The sequence below is a fragment of the Grus americana genome, chromosome Z, assembly GCF_028858705.1.
Source record: "Grus americana isolate bGruAme1 chromosome Z, bGruAme1.mat, whole genome shotgun sequence".
Classification (NCBI taxonomy): Eukaryota; Metazoa; Chordata; class Aves; order Gruiformes; family Gruidae; genus Grus; species Grus americana.
Window position 1 is genome coordinate 80,042,436 of NC_072891.1, and position 21,926 is coordinate 80,064,361.

Genomic DNA, 21,926 nt, shown 5'->3' on the forward strand with positions numbered 1-21,926 from the left:
TAGTAGTTCTCCCAGCTCTTCTCAAGAAACATAGGTTTAATATCTTATTAAATATGGTAGGTGGGTCCACAGCATTGAAGATTACCAGGGATCACTGGTACAGAAACCTGAAGTCCTCTCTCCAAAGCAGATTAGAATCTCACTTGTTGAAACGTGAAGAAGTGGAAGAGGAGGACTCTGGCCGGTACCACAGACAGGCTGGAGGTCTCACACTGCTGGTCTCCTTTGTAAGGGTCAAGGTTAACGTTGGGCAATTTATTTTTTTTCCTTCTTTTACATCATATCATGTTTAAACCTAGTAGCAGATAACTAGTCAAATAAAGATTGTATCATTCCTTCTGCTCTAGTTAAGTTTTTAAACTCTGTTAAAGAACAAACTTGGTACTCAGCGGTTGACAGGATGCTCTAAAGAGCTCCCTTCCAGGTTTCACGACCTGGCACATGACCATAGGAATATGTCAGCCTACATGTCAGTGTACCCACAGGCTGATGTAGCAGCCAACTGGTAATAGATGCAAATCCAGTCATCTACTTGGAAAGCCAGCGAGCCAATCCTGCCCAGCCTTTTGGCACACCAGTATGGCAACCCACAAATGAGAAATAGCTGTATGCTGCTCTCCCAATCCAACTCCTTCAGCTGTGGCAGTTCTAGCACACACAGATCTCCTCCTGTAAAAGGTTCAAGGTTTTGCAGAGACGACTTGTAAGTTTAGTGGCCAGATCAGATGAAATGCATCTCAGACTTACTGGCAAAATGTTTTCTGAATTTCATCACAAGTTTCTTGTTGGAACCAAACAGTCAAAGACTGACTATTGCTAATACTTGTGGCTGGCAGATTACCTCAATGGCAAGCTGAAATAATGAATATTATCACAAAAGAATAAAAGAGTAGACTTCCAGGACACACAATCAATCATGAAACAGAGAATTAGTCTCAAGAGGGAAGATGAGAAAACAAGGATGTAGAGATAAGCAACAACAAACCACCTCAAGAATCTTTTGGGAATCATACGGGATAAGAAAACTGAGGATGAATTTCCCTGAATATCTGTCTAAAAAGTGATGGTGGAAAGTAATTTGTATGACTGATTATGAAATGATAGCATTTTCTTCCGGAGAGAGGAAGTTCTGAAAGCATCAGAGCAAAGCTAACTGATCCTGGAAGTCAAACAAATTCAGGGAATTGGTGGAGAGAGTTTCTTCAAAAAAACCCCAGATAACCTGAAGGGAGAAGGTGCAAGACAAACATCAGGTGATTAAAAAAACACAATGGGAAATATCAGTGGAAGACAGACAGGAAATATTAAGAGGTTACTCTGTCTGCATCCACAGTTCCTCACTGATCCAAGAAAAAGGTGCAACAACAAAAAAGAAAGTAAAGGCACTTAATATTAAGGAACAAGACAACCATGTAGGTGACAAATGCAGAAAGGCTGAAGTGCCAAATGAGTTGCAATGAGCAAGGACATTAAGGCAGCAAGAATGAAGCCTATACCAATGAAGAACTGGAGTTCCACTATTCAATGCAAGAAGTATGAAAAGCAAAGAGAAGGCAGGGAAAGTCTGAAGTCTCAGTGCATGCTTTGTTTCTACCTCCACAAAACAGCAGAAAAAAGCAATACCACTTAAATACAACAGGAATACACCCAGCAGGAGGAAACAACAGGTTAAAAAACAGCTTAGTAAGAGCTGTACTACAGGGGAGAAGGCTGGAGCACATTCCCTCGAGAGTGCCAAGAAATGAGCCAAAATATTTTCTGAACTTGGAAGAACTGAAGGAAGTCTAGTATACATCTTTTGAAAAGAAAATGAGAAAGGGCTCAGGATTTACGCACCACTCAAAAATAATCCTTACCACCACAAAATTTCATTTTTTTGGACCAGACGAGCCATGAACATGACATTAGCTCCATTTCTTAAGAACAGATCACAGGAATTCTACTTCAGTAAAATCCCAATCCCTTCTCTGATAGAAGAACCAGTGCTGCTAGAATCAGGGAAAGCAGACCTTGACTGCAGCGTAAATGATCCTGGCCTCTGTCAAGAGAGGCATCCAGCAGCACCCCTGGCTGCATGTTATGGGGTCCCAAGTGTGGCAGCATCCAAAGAGGCTGTGACCAACCCGCTGGTACCAGGTGTCCCTTTGGCTGTCAGCATGGAGTCAGCAGTATGATCATTACTTCTCCAATGCCACTGCTTTGCAACAGCTGGAGATACAGGTATGAGGGGAAAATAATGAGCTTTTTCTAAAGCCTCCGCCCCTCCTTCCCCAGTTCAGAACAGCTCTTCTCTATTTATTTTGGAGGCTGGGTCATTGCCTTTGAATGCCTTGCGGTTCCAGAGCTGCAGATGACATACTGTCAATTCTGACATGAACTTTTTTATGCAGTTCCTTCATTCCTTCTGAGCCAGTTTCTCTGCAGAGATCACGAACATTGCTTGCCTGTTTAACAGCACTGAATGGCTCAGGCTCAAGCAACATCACACAGCTGAGGTCACCAGGAAAAGCAGATTTCCAGAGTATAGTATTAGTTTCACCTTTCTAAACTTTGGGGTCCAGTAGATGACAACTAAACATCTACCTGAACCATTAAGTTTCCCTTCCAAAATGAGTGCTATGATGCTGGTCCCTGGAAATAATCACCCACTGGCTTTGAGACTGCTACTTATGTTGGGTGAGAAGTTCTGCACAGGGGACTGAGGTGGAAGGACTTGAGATATTTCTCTAAAAACAGAAAAACAAAACAACTGCAACAACCCTAACCAAAAGTCTTTGCATGTACAGGTATAAGTTTAAGTGTATGTACGAAATTCTCAGCACACATAAATTGATCCCGCAAAACTTCATGCACAGTACTCGTCCCCAAATCACTGCAATTTTCACTCAGAAGACGATCACATACAACTGGACATTATTGGACCCATGAACTGCTGCAGGGCTGCCAGCCCTATCACACCTGTCTGCTGAATTCTCATACATCTGGCTAACCTGCTGGAAGGCTTTAAGCATTTGCCTGCTATTCCTCCCCTTGGCTGATAGAGACATTCTGAGCAGACAGCTGGAGGTATTCTCTTGCTGCTCCCCAAACTGGATCATGGCCAAGAAGGATTAGCCAAGACCCCCCGCTTACTCAACATTTCCACTCAGCTACAACTCCAGATAAGCTGAAGCACCCAGCCACAAGCTACGGTTCATGCGTGACAAGTTTGCTGGGCTTCAACTCCTCTCTCAAACTGCCCAGGCGATAGTCTACTACTCAAATATATGTATTTTACAACTTTACAGATAATTTGCTTAGATTCCAAACTGGATGTTACCAGAAATATTTTCTTTTGAAATGCAGGTCATTAAAAAATTACTAGTTACAATATCCTCCCACAATTTTTTATAGTGAGAATACTTTCCAAACAGAAATAATTTCACCAACAGAAGGAAGATATTTGAAAATCTGGCTAACAAAGAGTTGTTCCACAAAAAGCAACACCACCAGCCCAAATCCCAAAAACAATGACAAAAAAACCCCAGCAACAATAAAATCTTGCAGTTGTGAAGCTGTACTACCAAACGTTTGACTAGCAGTCTAGAAAATTGTAATGCTAACTCTCTAAATTGCTTCTACTTGCTAGTCTCTGAAATGAAGAAACCAGATACTGAACAAAAGGAATGAGAAGTATTTGATTCCATACTGACAGCTGATGTTTGGTGGAAAAATTGATACAGTATTGTATTTCCTCATAATTAAAACAGGGAAAATAAGCAAATCACTTCTTGTATGATCTCTGGCTGAGCACTTCTTATTTCTAAATCAAAATTTAAAGGACGTAAGCATCAAAAAAACTGCAGTTGTACTATGTGCAGGACACAATTCAGACTGGCTGTTTTGCTCTTATCAATTACAAATGCGTTCCTGTACAGTACATATTCAATTTAGAAAAGGTTATCTTACATTTGGCTTACACTGGAAAACAATAAGTTCTATTTTCTCACTTTTGTAAACAGGTATTACTAGAATGCTGTAATCCATACTGGATTCAGTTTTGAAGTTAACTTCATTGATACATTCTGTATTTCCTGACTTGCCTGCCTATAAAGTAAGTCAATGTCATATCGTCAAGGCGCAATTGCTGCAGCAGAACAGTAAACAGTGAAATAGGAGACTTCAACAGGCCTTGGACAGGTTTGAAGATGCCAGGAGTTGGCACTGGAGGGGAAAAAAAAAAAAAAAAAAGATTATGATGATGGGGAGAAGAAAAAAGGGGCGGGGAAACAAAAAAGGGGCGGGGGGGGAGAAAGGGAAGAAAAAAAAAGAAAGAAACCAAATCCAGATGGGTTCTTTGCAGCCAAACAATTTTAAGCTTCCAGAATCTATCATCAAAGCTAATGCTTCAAAAATGTGATGTGCCCCAATGCTGCACACTTCTTAATATAGCTGAATGAGTCCACACCTCACCCCAGCTATAGGAGCAAAATTCAAATCACTAATACCCTTGGGGTTTGCTATGCTTGGTATGTAAAGAAGTACGTAAAACTGTCAGCTTGTGACCAAAAGGAAAAAGATAGTGAAACTGTCTTAATGGACTCAAAGGTTTACAATTTAAAAATACTAGTGAGCTCTATGCAAGAACTTTGGATGTGGAGGTAGTTTTGCTAAGGAGAGTTTCAGAAAACATTTTCCAAAATATGATCAGTGATAAAGCACTTTACCTAAACATCCTCTGTAATAACAGTGCAAAAAAATTAACCTTGAAAAGGTACTCCAAAATGTTTTATTAAATATAAACACTACTTTACCTATTGCTCAGGTTCAAACTACTGCATGAGCAGCATTTTTAATTTCTTCTCAGTGATATTTTAAAAAACTTTGATCAAACTGCTCAAGAACACAGAAAAGTTGTTAAAAAGACTTACACAACTTGCACGTGTTTTTCATTTGTCAGTAAAATATGAGTATTAATATTCAGCAAATATTTGTATTTAAGAGGCTGTTTACACACTATTTGAAATTGACTTAAGCTATTTATATGGTATTAAATAGATCTGATCTCAAGCCACAAAGCCCCACATTGCAATAGTTATGCTGCTATTCCAAGCTTCATCTATTACCTTCATCATCCTTTCTTCATTTTCTCTGTTTGTTACCAGGAAAAAAGAAATTAATCTTGAATTACTCTGGAAACTCTTAAGAGCAGATTCCAATGCAAGAAGCAATAGTCTGCTCAGCATATGAGAGTTACAAATAGCAGAGAGCAAGAGATCTGCCTTGCTCAACGTTATCCTAAACGGGACTCCTCCTACCTGCAGAAAGAAGGGAAAAGAGACTTACTTTTGTTTATAACGGTCTTCTCTGGTCTACCAACATTATCTCTACTAAGTTGTGAGGAAATGTTAGTCCTACCAGGGCTGCGAAAGGGGAGGAGAGAAGCTTTAAGACTCCTCCAAAGATATTGTACAAGTTGCTTCAAGTACCAGCTGATGAAAAAAATCTAGCAAGATTCTTTCACTCTATCAAACTGTTTCTTTTTCCCAGTTTACATAAATAAATCAATTTATGCTTCCCTGTTTCATGTTTTACACACAAAAAGAAAGGCTGAACACATCAGAATTTTTCAGACACAACCACTTCAATTTAACAATGCATAACGACCAAATTATTGTGAAACTATAATTTTATATTACATAAAACTTTTAAATGATAAATTAAGATTATATCAAACCATACTCTCTTTCAGCACGTATATGCTTTTTCCAAATAAATGTTAATTCAATTTTCTGAATAACTGCAAAAACTATGAGTGAAGAAAATTGTATTAAACTTCCAATGAATAGCATTAAAGTGAGGAGAAAGACAGCACTTGTGATTCATTACTGAACGCTCCTGTTTCTATATTAACTCTTCCCCTGAAATTAAATGGAGTAAAAAAAAAAAAAATTCAGTTCTCACTATAAACAGTTTAAATCAGTGGGCTTAACAAATCACTGTATTTTTGTGGTAGAGTGACAGTCAAATAATGGTTGCAAAACAGACTGTTTGTAAAAATCTTTATTGTTTGGATGAGAAGTTACCACGAGTTGCACGAGAGCGTGGCTAGCAACAAAACTGCCTCTTTTTCACTGTTAAATGTCAGTAAGATTCAGCAACACATGGAAGAAACCAACCTCTGCACAAAGTGACCTGCCACCTGACATACAAAAATAAATATCCCACCTTATTTTTTGGTTCAGTATCCCTCTTCTTGACACCAGAGCCAATTATTCAGAGTTCAGTCCTACCTTCATACATCCCCCCCATAGTACATGAGGTTTCTCTACAGACCTGTTCCAATGAGAAGAGTCAAGAAGAGAGGAGACAGCAGTGGGACTACATCAGAGAAGAGGTTCAAATCCACGCACAAGTCCATGGGACCTGATGAGACGCATCCACAGGTCCTGAGGGAACTGGCGGATGAAGTGGCCAAGCCACTCTCCATCATATTTGAGAAGTCCTGGCAGTCCAGCGAAGTTCCTGCCGACTGGAAAAGGGGAAACATAACCCCCATTTTTAAGAAGGGTAAAAAGGAAGACCCAGGGAACTACAGGCCGGCCAGTCTCACCTCCATGCCTGGTAAGATTATGGAGCAGACCCTCCTGGAGACTATGCTCAGGCACGTGGAAAACAAGGAGGTGATTGGTGACAGCCAACACGGCTTCACTAAGGGCAAATCATGCCTGACAAACTTGGTGGCCTTCTATGATGGGGTTACAGTGTTGGTGGACAAGGGAAGGGCAACTGAGATCATCTACCTGGAATTGTGCAAAGCATTTGACACTGTCCCACGGGACATCCTTGTCTCTAAATTGGAGAGACATGGATTCGATGGATGGACCACTCGGTGGATAAGGAATTGGCTGGATGGTCGCACTCAAAGAGTTGTGATCAACGGCTCAATGTCCAAGTGGAGAACAGTGACAAGTGGCGTTCCTCAGGGGTTGGTACTGGGACTGGCACTGTTCAACATCTTTGTTGGCAACATGGATAGCGGGATCGAGTGCACCCTCAGCAAGTTTGCCGATGACACCAAGCTGTGTGATGTGGTCGACACGCTGGAGGGAAGGGATGCCATCCAGAGGGACCTTGACAGGCTGGAGAGGTGGGCCCGTGTGAACCATGAAAAGTTCAACGAGGCCAAGTGCAAGGTCCTGCACGTGGGTTGGTGCAATCCCAAGCACAGCTATAGGCTGGGCGAAGAACGGATTGAAAGCAGCCCCGAGGAGAAGGACTTGGGGGTATTGATTGATGAGAAGCTCAACATGAGCCGGCAGTGTGCGCTTGCAGCCCAGAAAGCCAACCGTGTCCTGGGCTGCATCAAAAGAGGCGTGACCAGCAGGTCAAGGGAGGTGATCCTGCCCCTCTACTATGCTCTGGTGAGACCCCACCTGGAGTACTGCATCCAGCTCTGGGGGCCCCAGTACAGGAGAGACATGGAGCTGTTGGAGTGAGTCCAGAAGAGGCCACAAAGCTGATCAGAGGGCTGGAGCACCTCTCCTGTGAGGACAGGCTGAGAGAGTTGGGATTGTTCAGCCTGGAGAAAAGGCGGCTCCAGGGAGATCTAATTGTGGCTTACCAGTACCTGAAGGGGCCTACAGGAAAGCTGGTGAGGGACTGTTTATCAGGGAGTGTAGTGACGGGACAAGGGGTAATGGGTTCAAGCTGAAGGAGAGTCGATTTAGATTAGATGTTAGAAAGAAATTCTTTCCTGTTGGAGTGGTGAGGCCCTGGCACAGGTTGCCCAGAGAGGTTGTGGAGGCCCCATCCCTGTAAGTGTTCAAGGCCAGGTTGGATGAGGCTTTGGGCAACGTGGTCTAGTGGAGGGTGTCCCTGCCTGCAGCAGGGGGGTTGGAACTAGATGATCTTTAAGGTCCCTTCCAGCCCAAACCATTCTATGATTCAATGAAATCTCCTCTTCCACTCAACAGTTGCTGGAAACCTCATCCCCAACGCACACTGCAAAAGGGTTTCCCAAAAAGCCAAGCACTAAATATCCTTCAGATCTGCCTCAACCTCAGGAGAGACAGACTAAAACAAAGAAAAGGACAGACTACACCCAAAATGAATGAAAACAATCAGTTACCACTAAAGAAAAAAGGATCGGGAAGGGGCACCACAAAAAGCCACCTCTGCCATGACCTAAAAGAAAAAGCTTCATGATATCTCTGTCACATTAATTTCGTATGACATGAAACACACCTGCAAAAGTTTCTCTCCTTGTAGGGAAAGGAAAGATTAGAAACAGATCTCACAAGAACGAGCATACATATACACAAATCTGCATTAAATGCAAGATTTGCATTTGCATCAGCAGCTGGTTGCATTAAAACCAAAAATAAACAAAACATAACTGCCTGTTTAAATACAGAAATTAATTTTCACTGGGAATACCATTTTTTACTCCCAACCTGATTTAAAATGAGATTGCACTCTAAATCTTGTACTCAAGTTATAACACCCTACTTTATCTTCCAAATTACTGACACTGAACTTGGTCCTATGTCTATTTAGGAAAAATATTAATTAATTTTTAAAATTTCCTTTATTAGTATGTTACAAGAAAACAGCTTGTCAGCACAGCACCAGGCATTCACAGCTCTGGATTTCACTGTCACCTCAAAAAGCCAGCCGCCTGCTTCATTCCCTCCTCAGCAGGGTTTTACTAGAGGGTTGGAGTCAAGTCCTGGGATTATATTCAGTATTAAACATAAAGTATTTATAAATCTGTATTAAGTAAATTAAATGTTTAATACACATTTTAACAAAGGGTCATTTGTTATGGATTTTAATGCAGCAGTTAGACAAAACACTGACTTTAACACCTTCTACTGGTGTGCTTACTGCCATATATAATACACACTCTTCATGCCTGTAACCTATTTAATAACAGACATTAATTATTTATTAGCCCTCTATAAACAATTTATAAATGTACCCTTACTATAAAGCATGACTGGACTGGCCTTTACTTCCACAACAAAAGAGTCTGCAGTATTTTAACTGCTTCATTAAGAAATAAAACCTATTTATAAAGAACTTAGCAGCGATACACATTTTGTGATATAAAAATACAACCAAATAGCATAGCCTATCACTTCTCTCAGAATTCAGTAATATGCAGTGGACTTCCCAAAAATTTATATGAATTGGTTACAATGCCACTGCAAGCAAAATACCTCCATCATGCAACTATTGGATAAATTTAGTTTTTCACCTTGGGCACCTAACTACCCATTTTTTGTGAGCACAAGAGGTGTCATCCAGGCAGGCTGCCCTGGTACCCCATCACCAACAAACCGAAGGCAAATTTTAATACCAAATTCCTGGCAGCAGCTTGTCCATATGCTAAATTCTTCTGAAAATCCCACTCCCCAGCTCTGTGATCTGCATGTGCTATTTCAGGTAGGCAGCTAAGATGCCAGGTTGGTACCCATATGTTATTTATAAAACTCACATACATCTTCAATGCCCCAACACTGGACTATGACCAGCTTTTGTTTTCCTCCACGCTGTTCGAGATGTCTTTCCTGCTTCTCTGGGTAACTTGACGTTGACACAAATAATCTCCAGAGCCAGCAGCTCGGTGGCAGGGTGCTCCCATGCAGATAACGCTGGATGCTGAAAAGCCTGCACGACTACCCTCCTATTTCTCCACTCACATACATGTTGGAGAGTCTTAGAAGTATTTTAACGAGATTATCTCAGCTGAGGCTCCCTAGGATCTCTTGCTTGCTCAACAGGGAATGAAAATTTTAAGGAAACTGTGTATTTCGCCACTCTAGGTTTTAAACATAGACTTTGGAAATAGTACTGTATGTTAACTGAGTGTCAATCTTCACTTTCAGGAGTAGCTGACATTCTATATATTCTTAGTATTAAAATCAGTTATTAGTTTTAGTATGTATAAGGCATTCTGTGACGCCTCCTGGCACTGGACTGGCTTCTTTTACTACAAATGTTACTCTTCTCACATGAGAACCGCATTAAATTTTAAGCAAATACAGCATAGCAAAATGCAAGAAAAGTTTATTAATGGCAAGACACAAGGAAAAACACTTTCCTAAGTTTTCAAGTCCACTGTTTGCACCTCCCATCCCCGGCATCTTTCTCCAACACAGCAAGTGAGTAATCAACCACAGCTTTGTAACAGTGCTTTAACTTATGGCATTTTTTTAATTAAACTCAGAATTTTCCTTACAGAAGACATCGTTTCTGAACAGCACTAGAAGATCTACTATGACCTAAGCAAATTGGTATAACATCAAACCAAAGTATCAGTGGTGCTACACATATCACTTGTGTTGCCCATCTTTGAAAGCATGTTCTGTTAGAGAACAACCACCAACTGTGAGTAAGACCACATGCAAGAAAAACCCCAACCCAGCTATCAAGATGAATGCGGCATGGCTTCTTAACTCCTTGTTCCCAACCGTCCGGATTCATTCAGGAAAAAGATATTGCACCAGGGGAAAATAAATACAAAAACAAAGGCTCACAATGTAAAATTAATTCACAAGCAGCTCAAAATTACTCACCTATTTTAAGTCAATTAGAAAATATTAATCACAGTCAAGGCTGGTCTTTGTACATGTGAAAAATGCCTGTTTTAAATAATAAAATGTCCTTTTCAAACCTAAATTATACCTTCTGTGTGCCATCTCACTTAACACAGAAGCACAAACAGAAAAAAACAAGTTCTTGCTCATGTGAAGTTATGGCAAAGTTGACAAAGGAACAACTACATAACTTGACTAAAGGAGAAAATAAGTCTAAACTTCATAAATTAAGAGAGACTAATAATTGCTTTGTAAGATATGCAAGGAAAAAGGAAAAAAGAGCAAACATGGGAGACAATACCCATGTACATTCAAGCAAAAGAAAACATAAGAAAAGCACAGATACTGAAAAATAACCACAGGATGACACACAACAATACGCAGCATTTAAGATCCTTGGGCCAAGACAGCATAACCTGGCAGGACGGAGGTAGCGGGTGGGAGATCAAAGAGCAGATACAGTGTTTACTGCAGCAGGGAAGAACATGGCACTAACATCATGACAATGCTGGGGTGCAAGGAACTTCAATGTCCTCTACCGACAACATCTTCTGGTCTCATCCTCTGGTCTCCTTCAACCGAGGTGAGTTAAGTGCTAACACAGCAGATGTAGGTATGCAGAGCACACTCGTATATTTATAGATGACCATACCTGTACAGGTGATGTAGTCTTCCTATTGCTTGGTCAACAAGCCAATTCCAGGTGGAATTTGGAGTCAGTAAAAAGGTCTTTAGCACCCTTCAGGGTGATGAACAAAACGTTCCAGCACTCATTTATGCAGCTACCCAGTCCTTTGACGATCAGTCCCTGGAGTTAAGCAGCACTGACTACCTTTGAAGATGTCCTTAAACTATAAAACAACAATCCTATGTGGGGGAAAAGATACACATATGGGAATAACTGAACAAGCAAACCTGAGATAAAGATCTGTCAAGTTCAATGTGAAACTCAAGACAACCCCAGCAAGATCAGCATAGTTTAAAGCTCCTCATTATTTTGTACTTTGTTCTCACACAGCTTCTGACCTAAATAATGTCCTTGCTTTTTAGAAGATGGCTACTCAACGGTCACTCATTGCTTGCTCTCTCCAGGAGAGCTCAAGCCTTGCTGTGATAATTACAGTAAGAGGTAAAGGCACTGCAACCTAAAACTCAGGGACTCAGCTGTCATGCACCCCAAAGAAAATGACAGAGGCCCAAGACCTAAAATAGTATGCCCTTGAAAACAGTGTAAGGGGGACAAGAAGCCTGTAATTGTATCACTCAAGAAACTGCAACAGATGGAGAGATGCACTTAGAAACATGCTAATCTCTACAATGTTTTCTGTCAGACTATGCAGTCTCTCTTCATCCCTAGAAATGTGGAAATGGGGGGAAAAAAGGAGTAGTTGGAGATATGCAAGTCTTGCTAGGATGAAAGTAAAAGAAGTCTGTGGCCCCATGGAGCCTACCTTTATAAAACATTTCTAATTGGAATCCTGCATTTTTCCTAACTCTCCCTGCAGATGCAATAGCCACAGAACAGAAAGATAATTCTTGACAAAAGATTTTTTACCAAAGTAGCTTGTTACTGGCATCAGCCATTAGACTGTATTTAAGCCCCATGGGAGTATTGGGATTTGATGGTGAGCAAACTCTGACTGGGCCTTTCACTTTCTACTTCTGAGCATTTACCTTCTACTAGGCCTTTTACCAAGACCTTTTTACAATCACAAAAAACGTTTTTACCAACCAGATCTGTTATGGCCAACAAAGGAAAAAAAGGGTCTCCTCACAAAGCCCGTACCACATGACCCCCATCTCCATGCACAGAGAGTAAAGACCCTGATGGTGCACAGAAAGATAATCCTGGTTGTTATCACCACCATCACACATTTCTTGTGTTGTAGTTTTGACAGAGGGGTACAATTTGTTCCACACTAGCTAAGTGGTGTATAGTACAGCCCAGCTGCTCACCCAGAGGTATGAGGGACCACTTTAGCTCCATGGAAAGCAGATCCTTAAAGACGAGCGATTCCTATCCTTATCCCCGAAGATCAGTCCCAGGACAGCACCCTGCCTGTGGCTTGGGCGGGGGCTGCTCGCAGTAAAACTCGTAGCATCAGCCAGTTCACTTCCAGACTGCACCCCCCAAACACAGGTGGTCATGCTCAACTTGTGTCCTGATGTCCTGCACAAGCTCAAGGTATTGAGACCACGTTACCCCAAGAGAGAAGGGGAACTCACAGGCCAGCCCCCCACCCCATCTCCCTTCCAGACCTGCCAGGGACATCGGGGACAAGCCGCTTGGCGAGTGCTCGGTGTAGGGTCCCTTTTTTTGCAGAAAGGGGACTTCTGTGTTTTGCATTCAGACAAAGCACACACAAGACCTTCTGGTATTTTTGCTATATTTTGCTCTCCTTTTTATCATGTATGCAGTCCTGTGCCGAGTGCTACAGAAGCCAGAGGACCTGCTCCTCATACCCTTTCTCCTCCACCGCTGCAGGTGGCTTGGTGTTTGTAGCCTGGCAGCCCTGGGGTGTTTGCTCATGCCCCGTTTACTGCTTTTAGACAAGCTGGACTTTTTGTTATGACTACTTGAGAATGCTGTTTTGGTCAGCACAACGGCTGCAAGTATTCCTCAGGAAACCAAACCTTATACTTAATTTGTTTAATTTTCAACACAACACTTAAAAATCTAAGTATGCAAAAAACCCACTGTCATTTCATTGGGAGGACACTGCCATGTTCATTTCATTGGGAGGACCACTTAGTAAAATAGAGAAAACTGTTTTTTCAGTGCCTCTCTCTATTTTGATAATCTTACCTATTGACTTTAAGAAAAATAAGCCATTCCTTGCTTGTGAAAATCTCATATCAAATTCAAAAGGCAAGCAACATTTGCTACTCTGAATTTGATCACACCCCTACAGTGACAATTTCACTGAACCATTGAAATATTATTTTCATTTTTTCTGGAAGCGAAATACAAGCAGTAACAATTATTTCTTTTTTCATTCATCCTTAGACAAAATTACTGGAATAATTATAATGGAATGCAAGAGTAAAGGTTATCTAGAGGCTGAAATTTCTCATCATTCACCTCAGACCAGAATGATCTTTCCTGTTGTTTGGAAACTTTTAAGGTTGGGGTTTTTTCACTCAAAAGTCTATAAAAGAACTTTCTTTAAAGCAATAGAAAAAATAAGATAATACATTACCACTGATTTCGTGTCAAGTCTTCCCCCCAAAAATGTTGAAAAAGCATTTGTGTGATTTTTGTTTCAGAAAGTTACTAAACTCTGTTAGAGACTTGATATATCTGCATTGTTCAAGTTTGCTGTGTTTCATACATGATGCATCAAATGCCTAGATGACCTGTAAAACTTCTGTGGATTTGAACATAACATGGATGACATGCTGAAGTGATACCACCATCCTCAAATCAAGCTAACACAAAATACATTTAAAAAAACCAACAAAAACCCAAACAAACCACAAACCCAACCAAGCCAAAAAATCCTATCATTGAACTCTCAAATTAGTGTCTGTGATCTCAAGCTTACGCATTCAGTACGCTACCCTAAACAGAGAACAGGTTCCCCTAATGCTTCTACTCCAAGTATTTGTGTGTTAATTCCCAAAACAACTTATCAGAGCCAACCGCCAGCTCTTTAGGCTGTCACTTTCTCTTTCACGAGCATTCTGTCACATTTGGAGGTAAAAGGGAAGATTAGCCCCCCACCGTGCTTTTTACACTTCGTTCAAGGTGAACAATGCACCAAAACTTTTCTAGGTGCAAACTTCACAACATCAGGACTAAATTTCAAGGCCAGGAAACTGGAACTTAAGATTAACAGGAGCCCCTTGGTAACGACTGGTTTTACAAAGCACTCCACTGCCCCCAACTTCAGTTCAGCTTGACCTACCTGGTACCAGGATGGGTGATTATCTCCCATTTACTCTACATGGGCTAAAAGGTTAGGCTGATGCTTGCATGTGACTGTGCACTTTACATAAATACATACACACAGAGGCAAAACTTAATCTATCTATTTAAAAAATCTGCTGTTTTTCCAGTGGCCAAGTTGCTATAGAACTCTGTTGTGTTGTGCAAGAAAGCACAGCTTCATTCCTGCTCTAGTTATTTCACTCCCCAGGGTTGCCATGAATACAACAAATGAAACCACATGAACGGTGATCTTGTCAGATCTCATAAGCAAAGCAAGAGCTGGCCTGGTCATTATTAGAATAAGAGATTTCAAATATAACCTTGAAACAAGAGTATGAAACTTTTTGTACACTGAGTTGAAGTCACTCAGTGCAGCTTCTCTGTAAGACCTTCCTTTCTTCCAAGTATTTCACTGTATTGCTTTTCATGTACAAGGACCAATGGAAAAATTAGTTGTACAAATGGCAAAAATTTTGAGTCAGCTGCTCAGTTTATTTAGGGTCCCTGCAATGCACACGGCAGTTTAAAAGAAGTTGCACAGGAAATTCAGTCAGCAAAATTAAAAAGGAAAAAAAAAACCCCTTATTAGAACTGGATTTGCAAAGAAAAAAAAAGTCAAGAAATTCCCAACCAGGAAGCTAACAGTGTAATTATACTAGCCTGTTACAAAAGAATTAAAAGTAATGAAATTTTGACTGTTCTTACTAAGTGTTAAGAAGCTTAAGATAAGTATTTAGTTCATCTGGCATTCCCACTGAGAAGCCCCAACATAGACCAGACAACATACTTGAGATGGTAGTGTTGCTCCAAAGCTTCTCAGCTGCATCAGTCACCTTGAAGCACAGAGACCAATGGCGCAAAACAGTAGCAGCTTACCTAAAATTACATTTTGAAAGGTGCATAGAGACTCTCCATTCAAAAAGGCACAAAAAGCAGTTCATATCTGGGGGTACAACATGGAACCTCTGTGTTTAAAAGGCCCCACAACCTACAGCTTGAGAATGGCAAATTTCAAGAAAGGTTACACTTATCAAGCATAAAAAATCTTCACAGTGCTTAGTAAGTATAGACACAAACATTTTTCTAAGTGCTTTGGGGAAAAAAAAAAATCAACTGGTGCATATGTATTGATTTGGATCCTCAGAGATTTATGTCTGAGTAGGGAGTGGTGATTGCCCAACCTCAAGGAGGAGCAGAGGAGTTAGGATTAAACAAATACCAAAAAAAAAAAAAAAAATCCCCCAAACCACACTACTATTTTAGGTGCCAGATTTAAGGCTTCAGCTTTGCACATGACTACTGGAAGGTTCAAGGCCCCTACAGGAATAGTTGGGTGGTGAAGAGCTGCTGTAGACTTGCCAATACATACTTGTATCCAGCTGGTCCCAATTAATAGGATATATCCTGGTGGTTGTTGGCAGCCTTCAAGCGGCTCTAACATGCCACAGACCAGACTGGCAACCAGAGGACTCAAGACAAAGACTCTGAATAGATGGCACAAAGTCATCTCCTCACTCTGCAGAATTGCATCAGATAGGTGAAGTGGATAAGGAGTAGAGCCGTGTAATATATTGCCATACATAAACAAACATCTTGGAGGGGATAATGAGAAAAAGGTAGAATGGACAATTTATACCCAACAGCAAATGCTGTTTAATTCTTATTTTAAACTGAGCGTGATTTCCGCCATCTGCCCCTCTCAGCCTCACCTCCTCAGACCTACAGAGACATGTCTGGAGTATTCGCTGGAAACACTACATTTCATGTTCTCAAAGAAATTTGGATGAATCACTTGCCTAAAGAAGGTTTTAGTCCAGTGACCTAAACAGAATTACTATTCAGACAGACTATTGTTTTCAATATGCAGAAACAGCTCTGCTGAAGCAACAAGACAGCTTTTCATCTTTAGTCTGAAACTTTGTCAGGAAAAGGGAGAAGAACTAATGATAGTAGGATCTGTGATATTATGGTTAAATAGCTTAAAGTGATTGTTAAAGGCAAAAGGTCAATATGAAGTATTTTTAATATTTTTTTCAAAGTAACATTTGTGTAAATTTCATGGAAGGGTAAGAAACTTGAAAATGCTATGTGTACAAGATATGCCAGCAAGTTCAAAATTTGGAATATTAAAGAACTTCATCAGATCATAAGCCAGGCAATCAAGAACACAGTAACATTAGTAATAAGACAGAGGATTCTGCTGCTTAAAAGATACTTGAAAAAAAAAGAGGAACAAAGAGAATTTTGGAGAATTTATACCTCATACCGCAAGTTCCCATTTTAGGATTCTCTGCTCTTTTTCATTTATTTACTTCTGGGTGTTTTTAAGCAGAATATCAATTACATACATTTTTTTTATACTCTTAAAGAGGAATATTCAGCAAGAAAATAGCTAGAGCAGCAGTCAGAGAATGGAGTAATGAAGCTGATTGAAATACTTCAGACCACAACTCAAACTTCCCCCCAATTCTGAAGTGTTCAGATTCCTGGGAATAAGTGCAGGCAATTTGGCAAGCATGCTCATGAATATATCAACTGACAAGAACCATTTCCCCCCACACATAGTTAATATATATCGGAGGAAAACACGTAAAGAGGCTCCAAAAGCTAAATATCTCAGGCTAAAAATATCAAGAACTCCCTCAGCTGGAAGTTGTTAGCAGAGCTCTGATAAAAATAAGGAACCAGGACAGCATAAATTCTTTCCCTTCCCTGCAGAAAATAAACTACATTTGGGAGGAAAGTATTCAAAACATAATAAAAGAGGTGACTCACCCCTGTCAACATAGAGTACACACTGGGAGGAGGGTGGGGCGGGAGAATGGGGGATACAAACCCAACCGCATCCGCAACCACAACCATGAAGTCTTGGTGGGAGGAGAACAGCCGCTCCCCGCACCCTGCACCACTGAAACACAGAGTCCCTGCCCCCCCGCGTCAATCTGAAATGGTTACCGCAGCAGTTTTGCAATATACACTGTACTCCTCCCCTGAAGGATGACCTGTGGTACTCAAAGGTCTTCAGAGAAAGGCAAATGACCAAACCAAGTAAATGGTTGCTCCTGGAATCTTCTGCCCAGGTTAACTCTTCCCCTCAGGTGGGATGCTCCTCTAGAAGGCTGCTAGCACTTGGCAGGAACTGAAAAGCTATAGATATTTTAAATTGACCTCTTGGCCAACAAGGTTTCCAGACCCAGGCTGTATTCTGTATTTCTTATTTATTTTTCAAACTTAAGGTGACATAGTCAAATGAGCAAACCGCAAACTAGATGAGCCAGCTTTGTTTTGGTTTGCAGGTAGACACGTGCACATCATTCAGCTGTTTCATTACTCTGAGGAGGCAGGGTATTAAAAAGCAAGTAGAATCCACCTATATTTAACAGCCTTCCACACTCAGAAGAGTAAAGAAGAAACACAGCAACCATGATGTTTTAGGACAACTAAAGCAGCAAATAATCTACAACAGTATCACATTACTTCATTTTGGATGGAAAATTATTAAAACATTGGAGGAACCGCATAAAAGCTCATCACACTATTACCACTCCATAATCACATAACTGAAACTTGTGCATCACGTTGGGTCATACTACACTAGAGACACTCAAAAGGGTATGGATTTTTTAGAACCATCTCAAGTACCTCCTTCCATGCAGCATCCGACAGAAGCGTAGGATGCTTCTGTACACTTAATTTCTCCCCTTACTTGGAAAAACAGAAATTCAGAAAAGAAAGAGAATACCAGTACAGTCTGCTGACCTCCAGCAGACACAGTAGTTGAACATCACTTATATGAATGCCCAAGACAGAGCTGAAATTTACTTAAGTTTACAAACTGTGTGTCACTAAAAAAAGATAAAAGATAATTCTGCCACTAGGAAATACTCATAGCCCAGACACTTCAGGCAGTGACATTCTTGGACTCTAAATTACAAACACAGAATATTAAGAGGCAGAGCATCTGTGGGCTGGAAAATGAGAGTTTACTGAATTTGAAACTTTGAATGTAAAGAAAAAAGAACATTGACCGCTATGTAAGGTCACCTCAATATCTTCACTGAAGGAATGTCACAGTGTAACTCATGGATTAAATCAAGTCACTGAACATTACAATCTTTTCTACCAATTTAAAAATCTAACTAATTTCTTACTTTTACATGTTGGATGAAAAAACCACACAGAGAGATGCTGGGAAGCTTCCCATGCTAAACTTTGGGTTGAAGGAAGAGGAGATGGGAAGCCTTGTCCAAGGAGCACCTCTGAGTACGCAGGCACATTACAAATTAGCATAGAATACACAGCGTTTTCATCTTATGGTCCTTACAGCTGTAAGGCTGTGGAGCAAACAGGGTTCAAACACAACCTTGATACTTAAGACAGTTTATATACTATTTCAAAAAGTGGAACATCTAGCCTGTCCTCTTCAAATGTTTGTTTAGCTAAAATATCTGCTGGTCGCTTAAGAGCACAAGTCCCACTCCATTCACCTTACCCAGTCCTCTCCATCCAGTGCATTAACCTCATCTTGCCTGCAACATGACTTCGCTACCCATTTGACATACTTCCACCATGCTCAGTACACTACACCATATAACATGTCTTTCACGAACAACCGTAGTAAAGTTAACTGTCAACAGGCAAACACATAATTTTTTGCAATGCACATGCTAAGGAATGAGCTAGGAGAGAAAACATGTACTTCATGCACCATGTACTTCATCCTGTTTTTCATGTTGCTTTCAGGATTTCCCCAAACCGGTGAATCTGTGAGGTTCTCTCACCAACAGAAGGTGCTGCTCCGGACTCCAGCCATGGTACACTGTGAGGCCAAATCTGTAAGTACTATCATTCAGTAGAACAAATCAATAGAGCCAGGGGGGAGGGGAAAAAAAAGAAAAAAGAAAAGGAACAAGAAAGGCAAACAAAACAGGATAAACCTTGGGGTAACAAAACCTTCAGGTCACCTGGACTGTCAAAAGGGAAGAAAAAAACTATCTTTTTTGGATAAGCTTGTGTCCATTGCCAGGGGCTATCCAGGGAGACACACTGATGGAAGCTTTTTGGAGGAATCTGAAGCTTGTTTTACCAGATAAGCATCAGAGGAGTTGTACATTCCTAGGCAGAAAAAAAATTACATCCATAGTCAGCTTTTTTTGCTTTCAGATGCTTTCAAATTGCTCTAAACAAATACTTTGCTTTAAGACGTTTGGCGGTTGGGTAGTCCTGTCCTTGCCCCAAAGAGAAGTGTATTGGTTTCGCATGGCAAGGTTTTGGTAGCGGGGGGACTACTGGGGTGGTTTCTGTGAGAAGCTGCTAGAAGCTTCCCCCATGTCCAAAAGAGCCAATGCCAGCCGGCTCCAAGAGGGACCCACCGCTGGCCAAGGCCGAGCTCATCAGTGATGGTGGTAGTGCCTCTGGGGCAACAGAGATAAGAAGAGGGGAAAAAAAACAACCTAGCAGCAGCTTTTACAGCCAGAGAGGAGTGAGAAGATGTGAGAGGAACAACTCTGCAGACACCAAGGCCAGTGCAGAAGGAGGGGGAGGAGATGCTCCAGGCGCCAGAGCAGAGATTCCCCTGTAGCCCCTGGAGAAGACCATGGTGAGGCAGGCTGTCCTCCTGCAGCCCAAGGAGGTCCATGGTGGAGCAGAGATTCCACCTGCAGCCCATGGAGGACCCCCGGCCGGAGCAGGTGGAGACACCTGAAGGAGGCTGTGACCCCGTGGGAAGCCCATGCTGGAGCAGGCTCCTGGCAGGACCTGTGGCCCCGTGGAGAGAGGAGCCCACGGCGGCGCACGTTTGCTGGCAGGACTTGTGACCCCATGGGGGACCCACGCTGGAGCAGTCTGTTCCTGAAGGACTGCACCCCGTGGGAGGGACCCACGCTGGAGCAGTTGGTGAAGAACTGCAGCCCGTGGGAAGGACTCCCGCTGCAGAAGGTGGTGGAGGACTGTCTCCCGTGGGAGGGCCCCCAGGCTGGAGCAGGGGCCGAGTGTGAGGAGTCCTCCCCGTGAGGAGGAAGGAGCGGCAGAGACAGCGTGTGAGGAACTGACCCCAACCCCCATTCCCTGTCCCCCTGTGCTGCTGTGGGGGAGGAGGGAGAGAAATGGGGAGTGAAGTTGGGCCGGGCAGGAGGGAGGGCTGGGGGGACGGGGTTTAAGCTTTGGCTGTACTTCTCATCGCTCTGCTCTGCTTGGTAATAAATGAGGTGAATTTTTTCTAAGTGGAGTCTGTTTCTCCCGTGACGGTAACTGGTGAGTGATCTCTCCCTGACCTTATCTCGACCCACCAGCCTCTCATGATATTTTCTCTCCCCTGCCCAGCTGAGGAGGGCAGTGACAGAGCAGCTTTGGGGGCACCCGGCCTCCAGCCTGGTTCAGCCCACCAGAAGTAAATCACAGATGCTGAATGTAAAGACAGCCTTGGTAGTCACAGTTACTACACAACAGACCATAGGCAGGTCGTAGGTAGGAAACAGTAAATTTCATGGTTCCATACCAAGAGACATGACAAGGGTATGAGGGTGACACTGAATAAACTTGGAAATGGATCAAGAGTGCAATTAATCCATTAACACTGAAAACGCCTCTTCTAATTTTATCCCATATTTGAATCAAAATGGTTTTGTTTAGTTGTTTTTTCTAATCAACCTGTTTCTGTGATTCAGTACATGCAGGTGATGTCCAGTTGCCAGTTCTAAGGACAAAGAAGATATCAGCACTGCCTTCCAAGCTTGAATGCATACATACATCTATGCATACACACACACACAAACACATGCAATAGAATATGGAAAATAAGTACATTCAATTTCAGACTGGCAGACTGGTCATCGTTCTTCAGTTATGTCAATTTAAATATGCTATTGTACTGGAAAAACAGAAATTCCAAGAAAGTTGTGGCCATGCTGAAAAGAAACTGTCACACAACTGGCTTTAAGTTTAGCTGAAATCCATAACTGAATCACAAAGCCAAAAAAACCCAAAAACATTTCCAATTTGATGCAGCAGAATACACAACACCTACTTTGCCAAATTATACCATTGGTCTCTTTAATCTAGTTTCTCGTTTCCCTTTTCAGCCCTACTGGAATGCTTCAAAATAAGGTGCTAGAAAGCCTGAGGCATATATGACATTGTCATAGGTTCAGTTTCCCTTCATTTTCCTTTATTAGTTTTCCATTTATATCCTGAATTAGTGAGAATTTCCAATGTTTGTGCCGAACAGAAGAGCGTGCTCACTTAAATACACAACCCTTCGTAGAAGCAAAACTCTTTAACAAAATACTGTATCGAAGAGCCTCTCTAATTATGTTTTGTCTATTGAATGTATATAGTGTGCAAAGAAAAATTAAACAGAAACTAATACCAAAACACTTTCATAAGCTCTATGTGTTTCCTCTCGGCTGCATTTT

The 21,926-nt window shown here is 41.6% G+C and overlaps 1 protein-coding gene across 11 annotated transcripts in view; it reads right to left on the reverse strand.

The window, feature by feature from the left end:
* Positions 1-21,926, reverse strand: part of SSBP2 (single stranded DNA binding protein 2) — a 199,139-nt gene that overhangs the window by 163,459 nt on the left and 13,754 nt on the right. The window contains exons 1-2 of one of the 11 annotated variants that reach the window (XM_054810060.1): positions 9,482-9,600; positions 6,316-6,511 (exon numbers count right to left, since the gene is read on the reverse strand). The exons of 6 other annotated variants lie outside the window; for them this stretch is intronic. The gene's annotated coding sequence lies outside the window, so the exon portion shown is untranslated. Of the gene's footprint in view, positions 1-6,315; positions 6,512-9,481; positions 9,601-15,301; positions 15,376-17,289; positions 17,309-21,926 lie in introns of those variants that run through there. 4 more of the 11 variants (XM_054810064.1, XM_054810063.1, XM_054810062.1 and 1 more) reach the window with 4 other exon arrangements.